Source organism: Rattus norvegicus, chromosome 10 (genome assembly GCF_021556685.1).
Source record: "Rattus norvegicus strain SHRSP/BbbUtx chromosome 10, alternate assembly SHRSP_T2T, whole genome shotgun sequence".
In the NCBI taxonomy this organism is placed as follows: Eukaryota; Metazoa; Chordata; class Mammalia; order Rodentia; family Muridae; genus Rattus; species Rattus norvegicus.
The window spans coordinates 44,883,875-44,897,026 of NC_141543.1; the positions used below are offsets into that span (position 1 = coordinate 44,883,875).

The following is a 13,152-nucleotide window of genomic DNA, read 5'->3' on the forward strand; positions in this document are numbered from 1 at the left end:
GAGTGGCATGATTAGGTGAGCAAATTGCCAGGGCGTCATGAACTCACAACTTCCATTTACAGAAACTCAGTACCCGTAAGGAACTCCTGCACCAACTGTCATTCAGCCAAACCAATATAGAAGAACTAAATGCTCTCCACAGATGCAGTCAAGCACATGATCACTACTGTGGCAGCACCAGTCCCTCGGCAGTGTGTGCATCAAAGCCGTAGCACCTTGCCTTTGGGACATCACGGCAGCTCAGGTTCTGAGAGCAGCTTTGTTTTCGTTCACTTGCTCACCATCGTGAAGGGAAATAACACAGCGCAGTTCCTGGTTAAAAAAAAAAAAGTCAGGCTTTATTTTTAGTTTATCTGAAAAGGACATTGAGGTATGTTCAGAATAAGCAATAAAGACAGCCTTTTATCTAACCTGCTACCAGGGAGCACACTATTGCAGACTGTGTTAAATGGTAATGGTGATGGTGGTGGTGGTGGTGGTGGTGGTGGTGGTGGTGGTGGTGGTGATGGTGGTGGTGGTGGTTGTGGTGATGGTGGTGGTGGTAGTGGTGGTAATGGTGGTAGTGATGGTGGTCATGGTGGTCATGGTGATGGTGGTCATGGTGGTCATGGTGGTCATGGTGGTGGTGGTGGTGGTGATAGTGGTCATGGTGGTGGTGGTGGTCATGGTGGTGGTGGTGGTGGTCATGGTGGTCATGGTGGTGGTGGTGGTGGTGATAGTGGTCATGGTGGTGGTGGTGGTGGTGGTCATCATGGTGGTGATGGTGGTGGTGGTGGTGGTGATAGTGGTCATGGTGGTGGTGGTGGTAGTGGTGGTGGTGGTCATGGTGGTGATGGTGGTGGTGGTGGTGGTGATAGTGGTCATGGTGGTGGTGGTGGTGGTGGTCATGGTGGTGGTGGTGGTGGTCATGGTGGTGGTGGTGGTGGTAATGGTGGTCATGGTGTTGGTGGTGATGGTGGTAATGATGGTGATAAGTTGTCTTGAAATACAATAGGATTGTATACCATTGCAGGTAACACAAACATTTTTTCCTAATATCTATATGGAAAATACATATGTATAATATGTATTATGCCAAAATGATAAGATCTGATAATCTGGCATAATTTAGGCTTTCTTAATAGATTAATCATTGCATGTCTGTGGGTGATAACATGCACAATTTGTACATTGATACCAGAGGACAACTTATAGGAGTCAGTTCTCTGATTCTACAGTGTGGGTCCCATGGGTCTAACTCAGCTTACCGGGTTGGACAGCAGGTGCCCTCACCTGTTCAGCCAGCTCCCTGGCCCTAGGGTATTTTTTCACTAAGCTTTTTGGGGAACTAGGGATATGGCTCAGTGAGTACAATGATTTTCTAGCATACATAAGCACTTGGCTTTGATACCCTATGGTGACTCATGACTATAATCCCAGTATTTGGGAAAGGGGGGCAGGAAGATCAGAAATTCAAGGCCATCCTCAGCTACATAGTAACTTGAGGGAAGAAGCCGGAGACACATGAGACCCTTTCTTAAAAATATACACAAAAATTCACACAAATCACAGCTGCATGGGCTCAATGAATTTTCATAAACAAACACCTGTTTAACCCTAGCCTTCAGAACAGCCTGGCACCGTCTAATGATGCCTCACGGGGACTTCACATACAGCAGTGAGCTGACAGGGTTTCTCTGTGTAGCCCTGGCTATTCTGGAATTAGCTCTGCAGTCCAGGCTGGCCTCGAACTCACAGAGATCCACTTGTCTCTGCCTCCTGAGTGCTGAGATTAAAGGTGTGTGCCAACACGCCCAGCAACAGCACACATTTCATAATGTCACATCACGGAGCAATGCATTTTATACAACTCTGTTGTCACATGGACGGTTCCTAAGAATTGCCTTTATTTTATTTTAACATCTCTTTCTCATCTGTCTTGTTGGATTGGCATGTAAAATGGGTTTAGAAGGTTCTAAAGCATTCAGAGGAGGATGAAAGGGGAAAAAGAAGACGGTGGCACCTTGATAGCTCGATAGCTCACTCGAAAGAAAACGTGGCAAGAGCTACATGGAGTCAGGACTTTTAGAGTAAAAACTGACAGCTAAGAGCTAGAGAGATGGCTCAGTGGTTAAGAACATCAACTGCTCCTCTAGAGGACCCAAGTTCAAGTCCCAGCACCTACAAGGCAGCTCACAACTGTCTCTAACTCAGTCCCAGGGAACCCAGAGCACCAGGCATGCATGTGGTGCGTGTCCATGTACATGAAGATAAAATACAAAACACATAAATAAAGGAAAAATAAGTAAGTATTAAAAAACAACAACAACAACTGACAGCTAGATCCAGTCAGTACCTGTGAGCCTCTGGAAGGCTTAGGAGTCTGAGCAACAGTTCCTCAAAGGGATACAAGAAGGAGTGAAGGACAGAGTGAAATGAGTCAAAGGATGAAGTTTGTCATAGGGTAGGTAATTATGTCACCCAGAGAGGAGACTACGTTCATTTGTCCCTGCAAGAAAGTCAAGCTGGGTGGAGGTGGAACGCTCCTTTCATACCAGCATTCCACAGGCAGAGGCCAGCCTGGTCTACAGAGTGAGTTCCAGGACAGCCAGAGATACACAGAGAAACCCTGTCTTAAAAAGAAAAGAAAAGGGGTTGGGGATTTAGCTCAGTGGTAGAGCGCTTGCCTAGCGAACGCAAGGCCCTGGGTTCGGTCCCCAGCTCCGAAAAAAAGAAAAAGAAAAAGAAAAAGAAAAAAAAAGAAAAGAAAAGAAAAAAGAAAAAGAATAATGGGACTAAAGATTGCCTGCCCAGCCTGGGGCCCTTTCCGTAGCCAGGTGTGACTGATGAAGAGACCAAGACCTTCTCTCCATCCCAGAAGCTGTCTGGTTTGGGGGCCCAGCTCCAGTGACAGGCATGGCAGACAAGAGCATGACCTTGACCCTGAGCCAGGACCAGCAGCTCAAACCAGCCTATGAGACCAGTCAGGAATGGGGAGATGTGGTTTAACCCTGCAGCAACACCCCAGGATAGTGGAGGTGGGATGGCTCCCCGAGAAGTTCTGTGGATTATGGAGAGCTAAATAAGGTAGCATATTCCTCTGCAGCCAGCATTTCTCATTGATAAAATAATTCAAGTAGTGAGTCAGTTCTTTTCATGCTGTGTTAGACCTTGCTGAATCCCAAAACCAACTGTCACTAAGCCTCTAGAGACCTTACCCACCCTCTATTAATTTTTGTTCCCGTCATGTAGTGCTAACCCTGGAGTATTTCACAGAATCAATGAAGCATCTGGAAGGACAGTAATACAACACGTAAAGTGTTTAAAGGAGGGCTTACCTGGCAGGGGAGATACCATGACCAGGAAGGTGGTTTTCCAGGGCAAGGCTCATCCGTTGTTCTTCATGTATGCCCGTCCCTGAGATTTCTCCACATTCAAGAGTTTCAGCTGCACTGATTATGGTAATAGGGACTACATTCACACTCGACTTCAAAAAAAAAAAAGTTTGAAGAAGGCAGTCTGCATATCTGGAAGCAGGAACTCCCTGACGGCATAGTGTTCTTGGATGAAAAATCCCCCTGCTGTGGCGAGTTAACCACCCTATGCCCTCTTGGCCAGGGAACCTCTTAGGGTCCACAAACTATAGAGTTCAGCATAGGCTCCACAGGGCTCAATTGGTAAAATGTTTGCCACACAAGCATGAAGATCTAAGTTCAAGTCCCCAGTACCCACATAAAAATGGTGTGGCTGTTTGCAACCCAGTGCTAGGAATCAGGGACAGGGGAGAACAAGTGGATCCCTGAAGCTCATTGGCCATCCAGCCTACTCAAACCGATGAACTCCAGCTTTAGTGACAGACCGCCTCAAATATATGTAATTGTAGAAGCCAGGCATAGTGGCGCACACCTTTAATCCTAGAACTCAGGAGACAGAGGCAGCAGGATCTCCACATGTCTGAAGTCAAGTGGGTCTACGTAGTGAATTCCAGGACAGACAGGGTTACATAGTAAGATCCTGACTCAAAATAATGAAAGTAACAGTAATATGAAGAGAAACTGAGGAAAGCACTTGATGGTAACCTCTAGCTGCATAAGCATACATGCCTGCACGCACATGTGCACACATATATGTACCACGCATATGTACACACAATATACTCCACAGGAAATAACTCATGTTTGGAACAGTAAGGTGGGTAAGAGACCTGAGATTGAGGAGGCCCCGTCAAGAAGGTCACTGCTGTTGTAGGCTGGATGGCTAATGTTGCCTCCTGAACATTCGTGTTTACATCCAGAGTTTACTACTAAGTCAGCCTTAGTCAGGAGAGAAGCTTTTTTCTGCAGTGGGTGATGGCTTCTTCTGAGACTCAATCAACCTACTGAGAACAAGAGGCTGTTGCTGTGGCCTAGAGGCCCAAAGCCCAGCCATAAATGGAAGAAAATCGGACATTTGTACTGTTCCCTTAAAGCCTCAGGGAACGTTGCAGAAGGGGTGGGGGTGAGGGGCAGAAAGAATGTAAGAGCTGTGTTGTGTTTTATAAAAAAAGAAGCCAGGGTTCTGTTTGGTGGAGGTGTGGTATGGTGTGGGAGAAGGGGGTACCATGCTGAGGCACCCTTCCCTCTGAGGTACCGGCCGTACAATGGACAGACTGGATATTATAGAATAGAGTCTATTTAGGACATGGGGAAGGGAATTGAGGAAGTAGAGGCAAAGAAGTATATATATATATATGTATATATATTCACGTGAGAAATATATATATATATATTCACGTGGGGGGGGAGGGAATGTGGAGAGAGGGGGAGGGGGAAAGGGTAAGAGAGCAAGAGAACAAAATCGAGAGAAGAGAATGAGGAGGGGGCAAGCAGCTGCTTTTATAGTGAGTCAGGCACACCTGGCTGTTGCCAGGTAACTGTGGGGCAGAGCCTAGAAAGAATGCCAACAAGGTGGGAGAAGGGTTGGAACGTGGTGTAGGTATTGGTTGCAAGACTCACAAGATACCCCCACCCAGCTACATAAACAGTTGATAGGGGACGCTCTTCAGGGGAACTGCCTGCACTGTGTGATCAGGGAGCTGCAAGGACTCAGCTATTATGAGCTGTCAGACTGGGGTGGGCTTCTAAGTGATGCATTACCTTTGAGTAACCCTTGCTACTTGATAAGTAGCCCCTCCCCCACGCTCCTGCAATAACCCCGATGAGCCCTCAACTCATCAAACTAGATCTGGGCGGAACTGCTCTTTTCTTCTACTGCCAGTGCTCTAAGGGGTGGACAGATGTTTGTTTCCATCTCTCCAGGAAAAGTCCCAGAACAGCAAGGTTCATGCACAATGTCCGGCACACAGCAGTTGCTGATTGTGGCATGACCGTGTTACTGACCGTGTTTTTACCATGCTATGCTATTTTACTATGCTGTAGTATGTCAGTGACATGGCTGTGTTGATGGCTCACATTTCTACCATGCTATGCTCTTTTATGGTGCTATGCTATTTTGATACATCTCTTTCCGGGCTCGAGTTGAGGCTCCGTGCTCGAGTGTGTTTGTCTCACAGACAGAAAGCCCTCTTTTACTGGGCAACTGTGAAACAATTAACCGAATGGAAATGCTTGCTGTACGACACACTGGCTCTAGTGCCATGCATCTTGTGCTTTCCGAGTCTATGGGTCACAGTAGGCCATGCGGGGCTGCGAGACACCACCTAGAGTTGGGTAAGTTGACCTTCACTGTTCTCATCCTGGTGAAACTGCCTCAAGCTGGATTTCCCAGAATTCACTCTTGCCATGAAGTGACTTGGATTATACAGGTTATTGTTAGGATTCTGGTAGTTCCTTGTTACTTTCCAGTTTTGTAAAAACTCCGTGGGCCTGGGTGGTTTGCCTGCATGTGTCTACGCACTACTTGTGTCTGATGCCTGTAGGAGCCAAGAGACCGAGTTTTGGATCCCCAAGAAAGGAAGTTACAGACGGTTGTGAGTGGCCATGTGGGTGCCAGGAATCAAGCCTGGGTTCTGGGAGAGTGCTCTTAACTGCTGGGCTGCCTCTCCAGCTCCCACCAGTTACTTTTTAAACCATTGTATTTGCCTGTTCTCAAAAGTTATCCACCAACCTGACTTCTATAAGTCTGACTTCTAGATTTTAAAACGTTTTAATTAGCATGTTTCAAATATCCAGATGCACAAGTGGAAAGATACAACCAATATACATTCGTGTTATTGTTTGATGTAGCCCCGGCTGGCTCCGATTCACTGGGTAGCTAAGGATGGCCTTGAACTCCTGATCATCCTGCTTCTACCTCCTATGTGCTAGGATTACAAGTATGTGGTTTCTGTGCCCCTTCACTGATGTGTGTGTGTGTGTGTGTGTGTGTGTGTGTGTGTGTGTGTGTGTGTGTGTGTGTGTGGTGAATTCGGGGCCTCTGCCACCTTAACCAGGTGACTTTCACAGAGGGTAAAAGGCTTTCCCCCAGGGATGTGTGTATTGGCTGATCAAGGCTGTGCTGACTCTGGCTCCAGGTAGACGCTTCGATCTCGTGGGTGTGGTTCTGCTCTAAAGGAGCAGTACTTTGAGTACTGAAGGTCTCTGCTGCCGTACCCCACACCCAGCTGGGATGCAGCTGTTTAGTGTGAGATAGCCCACCAGCAGCTCTGGGTGTGGTGTGCCTGCCTAGCTGCAGGTATTGGACGCCTGTCATTTCCTGCGGGCATGTGAGGGTAGGGCTGTCCTGGTGGACCACAGTGAGTGTGGCACAGTTTGCTTGTTAGTGACACACTGATGCTGTTAGTGTCTGGAACCCACAAGGGTGACTTTTTCAGAGAAACTGGTCCCCAATCTGCTAGAGGAAGGCTGTTCATCTACTTCCTGGAGCTGAGGGTGAGTGCGTGGTTGGTGTTTCTCAGACTCTGTAATTAGGCTGAGCTGAGAACAGGCTGTTCAACTGCTTCTTGGGACTGAAGGCAGATTCATAATGCTGCCTGCCTGTTTTTTTTTCAGGGGGCCTTGGTGAGCCAAGCCTGTTATATGGAAGGCCACTCGGCTGTTCCCCGGCACTGTGGGTGGGAGAGGAGGCCACTCATCTGCTTCCGAGGACAGTGGGTGGGTAGCCGAGGCCACCGGCTGTTTTGCAGGGCTGGGTTGTTCCTTTACAACAAAGCTTAGGGGTTCCAAAGTAGTGGCACGCAACAGGAGCCTACGTATTGAAAGCAAAGGTAGGCCGTGCTCCTTCAAGACAACGCAGAAACCTGACAACCAGGAACTCAGAGCACATGACTGTTGCATCCCTGAGCACCTCAGGGATGGGTGGGAATTGCTGGAGCCTCCTGCTTATCCGTCCATCCGTCTTTCACACCTCAGGCAAGATCTCTTAGCCCAGGCTCAAGTTGAGAATGACTGTGAACTCATGATCCTTTCTGCTCCCGTTTCTTAGTGCTGGGGTTAAAGGGGTGTGACACCATGCCTGCTACATAAAGTGCTGGGAATCAAACCCAGGGCCCTGTGAATTCTACCAATTCAGTTATAACTCCGATCCCTGCTTACTTTGCTTTAGGGAATGAAATTCCCCTTACTCCAGGGTTGATCTTGAAAGACCGTGTGGTAAATGCTAAACACTTAATTTCCTTCTTTATAACTTCAGTACACATCTCCACACTCTGCAAAGAACTGTCTCAGTCTCAAATCTTCCAGTGAACCAGTTGGTTTTCTTCACTGTGGTCTTCCGTTGAGGGACAGAGTTCAGATGCCTCTAGTAGGCATCATGTTCTTACCCTCCAGTAGGGGGCGCTGGTTAGACTAGTCTCTTTCCTCGGGTGGTTTTATAGGCATCTTGGTATCTGGGAGTGGAGTGGGGGAAACAGGCAGGGGATTAAGGAAATCTGCGCCAATGACTGGAAATGTCACACACTATCATGTTGCCTGTTTTTAGTCGATGAGTCTGTGTTCTTCATAAGAGCATATCAACAATTGGTCTAAGCCATAAACCAATGAGAAGTGGGGAAAAAACATATCTTTCTCATTGGTTTAACTCTCAGCATTTTGTCCCTCGGTGGTGGCGCACACCTTGAATCCCAGCCCTGGGGAGGCAGCGGCAGACAGATGTCTGTGAGTTCAAGGCCAGCCTGGTCTACAGAGTAAGTTTCAGGACAATGAGGGCTACACAGAGAAACTCTGCCTTGAAAAACCAAAAACCAAAACCAAACCAAAGCAGGTAAGCGACAAGCCAAACAGCAAAGCAGCTGTTGCAACAATAACAAATTCTCACCGTTTCCCCTCTGGGCATGCTGAGCGAGCCTTGCCTGGTAGGTTATCGCCAGGAAAGCAGTCGGTCTCTCGAGTTAAGTAGGAAGTGAGGGTGCCTGCGTGCTTCTAATCGGTGTTTCTCTGCTTCCCTAATTTGACCCACTATAGTTCTTCAGAAGCTAATTTTGTTTTTAAGATAAAGCCCCTTGTCTTTTTTTTTTTTTTAAGATTTATTTTATTCATATGAGTACACAGTAGCTGCCTTCAGACACACCAGAAGAGGGCATCAGATCCCATTGCAGATGGTTGTGAGCCACCATATGGTTGCTGGGAATTGAACTCAGGGCCTCGGGAAGAGCAGTCAGTGCTCTTAACCGCTGAGCTGTCTCCAGCCCCCTTCAGAAGCTAACTGAATCTATTTCTTGCAACAGGCTTTCACATAATCCCAGACCGGCTTTGAACTTTTGAACCTCTGATCTCCTGGTTTCTGCAGAGCTTGAGATGGAACTTGGGCTTCAGGCATGTTAGGCAGGTTATCTGTCAAGTGAGCAGCGTCCCCAATTCCTTCTCTGCCCCATTGTTTTATAGAGTTAGCTGCAGTGGGCTTCATTAAAATAATTCCAACTAGGGCTGGGGATATGGCTCAGTGGGTAAAGGTGCTTGCTGCCAAGTCTGACAGCCTGAGTTTAATGCTTCGGACCCATGTGATGGAAGGAGAGAACCAACTCCTGAAGGTTAATGTGACCATCTCCCCCCCAAAAACAAATTTTTTTTTAATTTAAAATAATTCTAACCAGCCTAGCATCGGCTTTGTTTTTGTTTTGTTCTGTTCTAAGTGCTTGGGGGTAGTAGGACTCAGGCTTCCACGCACACTAGGCGATATAAGCAGAAGTCCCCAGGGGGAACACATTCATGATTTCCTCAAACGCACCATTTTCAGTGACATAACCATGCCTAGAGTCCTGTCTCCTGCTCACCCTTTAGTGGACTTTTCTTTTTTCCATGTGAGTCAAACTAGAAAAATATTAGCTGGACGAATGACTGGAAGGTGCTTTCATTCACGTGGCTTTCTGCTTGTACGCAGCTTCTTGCCTCACAGACTGGCTGCTCCTCGGAGAAATACTCAGCCGCCTCTGGCAAGCTGAGGCGGTGACAGTGAACATGGTTTGTGTTCCTTGTGCACGGCCCAGAGGCCTGCAGGAGCCCTCTCTCCTTAGCTGCAGGGAATGTTGGACTGAGGCTCACTGGCACTGCTCTTTCCTGAGTCTGCCCCTCTCCAGGCAGGCCAGGCCTTGATGCCGGGACGCGGAGTCCCAATCTCCTGTTTCAGTGTGAGCAGACTCTGAATGCCATTTCAGCCCCAGGCTCTGCTCCATCTTGTCCTCTTCGCTTCCCACGAGCTCTCTAATTTAAACCTCCCACAAGCAACCCTCTGTCGCAGAATCTTTTTCCCTGGGAACCCCAGCTAAAACATGAGTCTTTTTCTCTTTCCTGTTGAAAAAAAAAAAAGCTATGTCAGCTGTGTGTGCCCAGAAGCTTAAGCCTCCACAGAGTACTCCTCCATCACCAGCAAGAGCTGGTTTTCTCCTAAAGCAGGCACAGGGTGCACACCGGCAATCCCAGCCCCAGGATGGGAAGAAGGCAGAAGCATCAGACGGTTTAGGTCGGCCTTGGAATATAGTGAGTTTGAGGCTAACCGAAGCTATGTGGGACCCTGTCTCAAAACTATTTTTAAACTTCTATTCTTATTCTCAAAAACAGTGTTAGGTCTAGAGTTATTTTTTTTTTTAGATTTATTCATTTATTTTATATATAAGTACACTGTAGCTGTCTTCAGATACACCAGAAAAGAGCATCGGATCTCATTACAGATGGTTGTGAGCCACCATGTGGTTGCTGGGAATTGAACTCAGGACCTCTGGAAGAGCAGTCTGTGCTCTTAACCGCTGAGCCATCTCTCCAGCCCCTAGAGTTATTTTATACTTAGCTTTTGTCTTTGACTGTGTGTGTGTGTGTGTGTGTGTGTGTGTGTGTGTAGTCACACACATGTGAATACAGGTTCCTGGAGGATGGAGGGAAGGGTGTCACACCCCTTGGAGCCAGTCACTATGATCTGGGTTTGGGGACATGCAGAACTTGAGTTCTGCTACTTGCAAGAGAAGTACACTTTTTTCTCTCTCGGGCCCGTTTAATATTTTGTTTTGTTTAAGATGGAGGTCTCTCCACACAGCTCTGGCTGTCCTGGAACTCACTATGTAGACCAGGTTACCTCTGCCTCCTGGGTGCTGGTATTAAAACAAGTACATAATCATGCCCAGCCCCGATTAATACTTGTCAAGCCCCACTTACATTTCTTTAAGATAGTAAAACTAGATGCTGGAGAGATGGCTCAGCAGTTGAAAACACTGTTCCCTCTTCCAGAGGCCCTGACTCCAGCTCCCAGAACCCAACTCAGTCTGGTTCTGATCTTGCATAACTCTTAGTTCCAGGAGGTCTGACAGCTCTAGCTCCACAGGCAACTGCACTCACATGCACATATCCCACACATGTGCACACACACAGGCGCATACGTGTCCGCGCACACACACAAAATGAATTTCAAAATGGATATAAAAGACAGTATAACCACATCACATTGTGTATTATATCTTAATAGACAATTTTTAAAATACTTTTATTTTTATTTTACGTGCACTGGTGTTTTGCCTCCGTGTATGTCTGTGTGAGGGTGTTGGATCACTGGGAACTGGAGTTACACAGTTGCAGGCTACCATTTGGGTGTGGGAATTGAACCTGGGTCCTGTGGGAGAACAGACAGTACTCGTAACCGCCATCTCTCCAGCCCCCTAGACAATATTCTAATAAATTATTTCATCATTTGTTGAGACATGGTCTCACATCATAGTCTAGCCTCAACCCTGCTATGAAGCTGTGTTGACCTTGAACTTCTGATCTTCTACCCCTGTCCCCAAGTGCGGGGAACTACTTGGGTTATGCAGCGCTGGGAATAGAACTCAGAGCTTCATACACATTAAGCAAGCGTTCAGCTAATAGAACAGCTCCCCCATCCCTGGCACTCTCTTTTACATTACTAGAGCAGCAGGGAAATCTCCAGGTATCCTTGGGATACCTGACACAGGCAGGCACAGTCTGTTGGGACATTGCAGCCCATATCCCCAGACTCAGCACAGAATTATCAATCCTCACTGTTTCATCCGTTTTTCTTGCAGTACTGGAGACTGATCCCCGGGCCTTGTACATACTATACAAATCCCCTACCACTGAGCTACAGCCCCAGCCCCTCACAATTCCAACTCAAATTATACATATAATGTAGGTCAATGAGATGGTTCAGTAGAAATAAAAGGTGCTTGCTGCCAAGGTCAAGTCCCAGAGAATCAACGCCCAAAATTATTCTGACTTCCATGTGCGTTATACCATATAAATGTATGCAATCACAGGTGCACACATAAGCACACACACACACACACACACACACACACACACACACACATTGACTCTGAAATGTCTCCCACAGTTTAAAAAAAATTTTTTTACCATAGCTCATAGGGCTATTTTGAAGGATGTAGAACCTTTAGGAGGTGGAACCTGATTGGCACAAGTAGGCCACTAGAAACAGTCATTTTAATGTTCTGCCCACCCACCCCCCTCCTAGGCTTAGCCAAGTGTTGGCTGTGTGCTGCCGTGTCTCGCTGAGGTATCAGCCTTAAGGTATGGAATGAAGTCAAGATGAACATGAACCCGTAAGTTGTCCCTCGGCTGTTCCATCACCAGTGCAAAAGCAACCATCACAATAAAACTTGAATCTGTCCCGAGCCAAGAGGATCTAGGGAATGATAAAATAAGGACAAAAGCAAGTATGATGTGTTCCAGACCAGCCAGGGCTACATAGTGAGACCCTATCTCAGGAAAGTCATATCCTTGACAACACTTGACACTGTCAACCATCCATTGGCCATTCTAATGGACACATCAGTATGTCACTGTGGTTTTAATTTCTAGTATCTGATAATGTTAAGCAACTTCTCACACTATATCTGTCATTTGCAAATATTTTTTAAAAAAATCGCATCTGGAGAGGTGGCTCAGTGGTTAAGAGCACTTGTTGCTCTTACCAAGAACCTTAGTTATAACCCGAGCACCCACATATTGGCCAACAGCCATCCACAACCCTAGGGGATACAACAGGGATGCAGTGCCACACATAAATATAGAGGCAAAACATTCATACAAGTAAAATATAAACACCTAAAAAATCATTTAAGCCAGGCAGTGATGGTGCATGCCTTTAAGCCCAGCACTTGGGAGCAGAGGCAGACTGAGATCTCTTTGAGTTTGAGGCCAGCCTGGTCTACAGAATGAGGTTCAGGACAGAAAAAGCTACACAAAGAAACCCTGATTTAAAAAAGACAAAAAATACAAAATTCAGAATTATGATTGTGTGTGCATGATGGACTTGTAGAATTTGGTCCTCTCGTTCCATCATGTGGATTCCAAGACTGGCAATCTTGACAGCTTCTATGTATCTTTTCTGATGAAGCATCTGTTCAAATATCATCTTTAAAGTTGGGGTGAGAGCCTGGAGAAATGGCTCAGCGGTTAAGAGCACCGACTGCTCTTCCAGAGGTCCTGAGTTCAATTCCCAGAAACCACATGGTGGCTCACAACCATCTGCAATGGGATCTGATGCCCTCTTCTGGTGTGTCTGAAGACAGTGAAGGTGTACTCATATAAATAAAAATAAATAAATCTTAAAAAAAAAAGAAAGAAAGAAAGAAAAGAAAAGAAAACTGGCTGCTGTTCCGGATGACTGAGCTCAATTTCTAGCATCCCTACATCAGCTCACAACCCTCCTCTGTAACTCCAGTTCTAGGGAGTTTTCTGGTCTCTGTGGGCACCGGGCATGCAAGTGGTAAGCTGA

The 13,152-nt window shown here is 46.7% G+C and overlaps 1 protein-coding gene across 1 annotated transcript in view; it reads left to right on the forward strand.

The window, feature by feature from the left end:
- Positions 1–13,152, forward strand: part of Rapgef6 (Rap guanine nucleotide exchange factor 6) — a 449,393-nt gene that overhangs the window by 298,179 nt on the left and 138,062 nt on the right. The window lies entirely within an intron of this gene.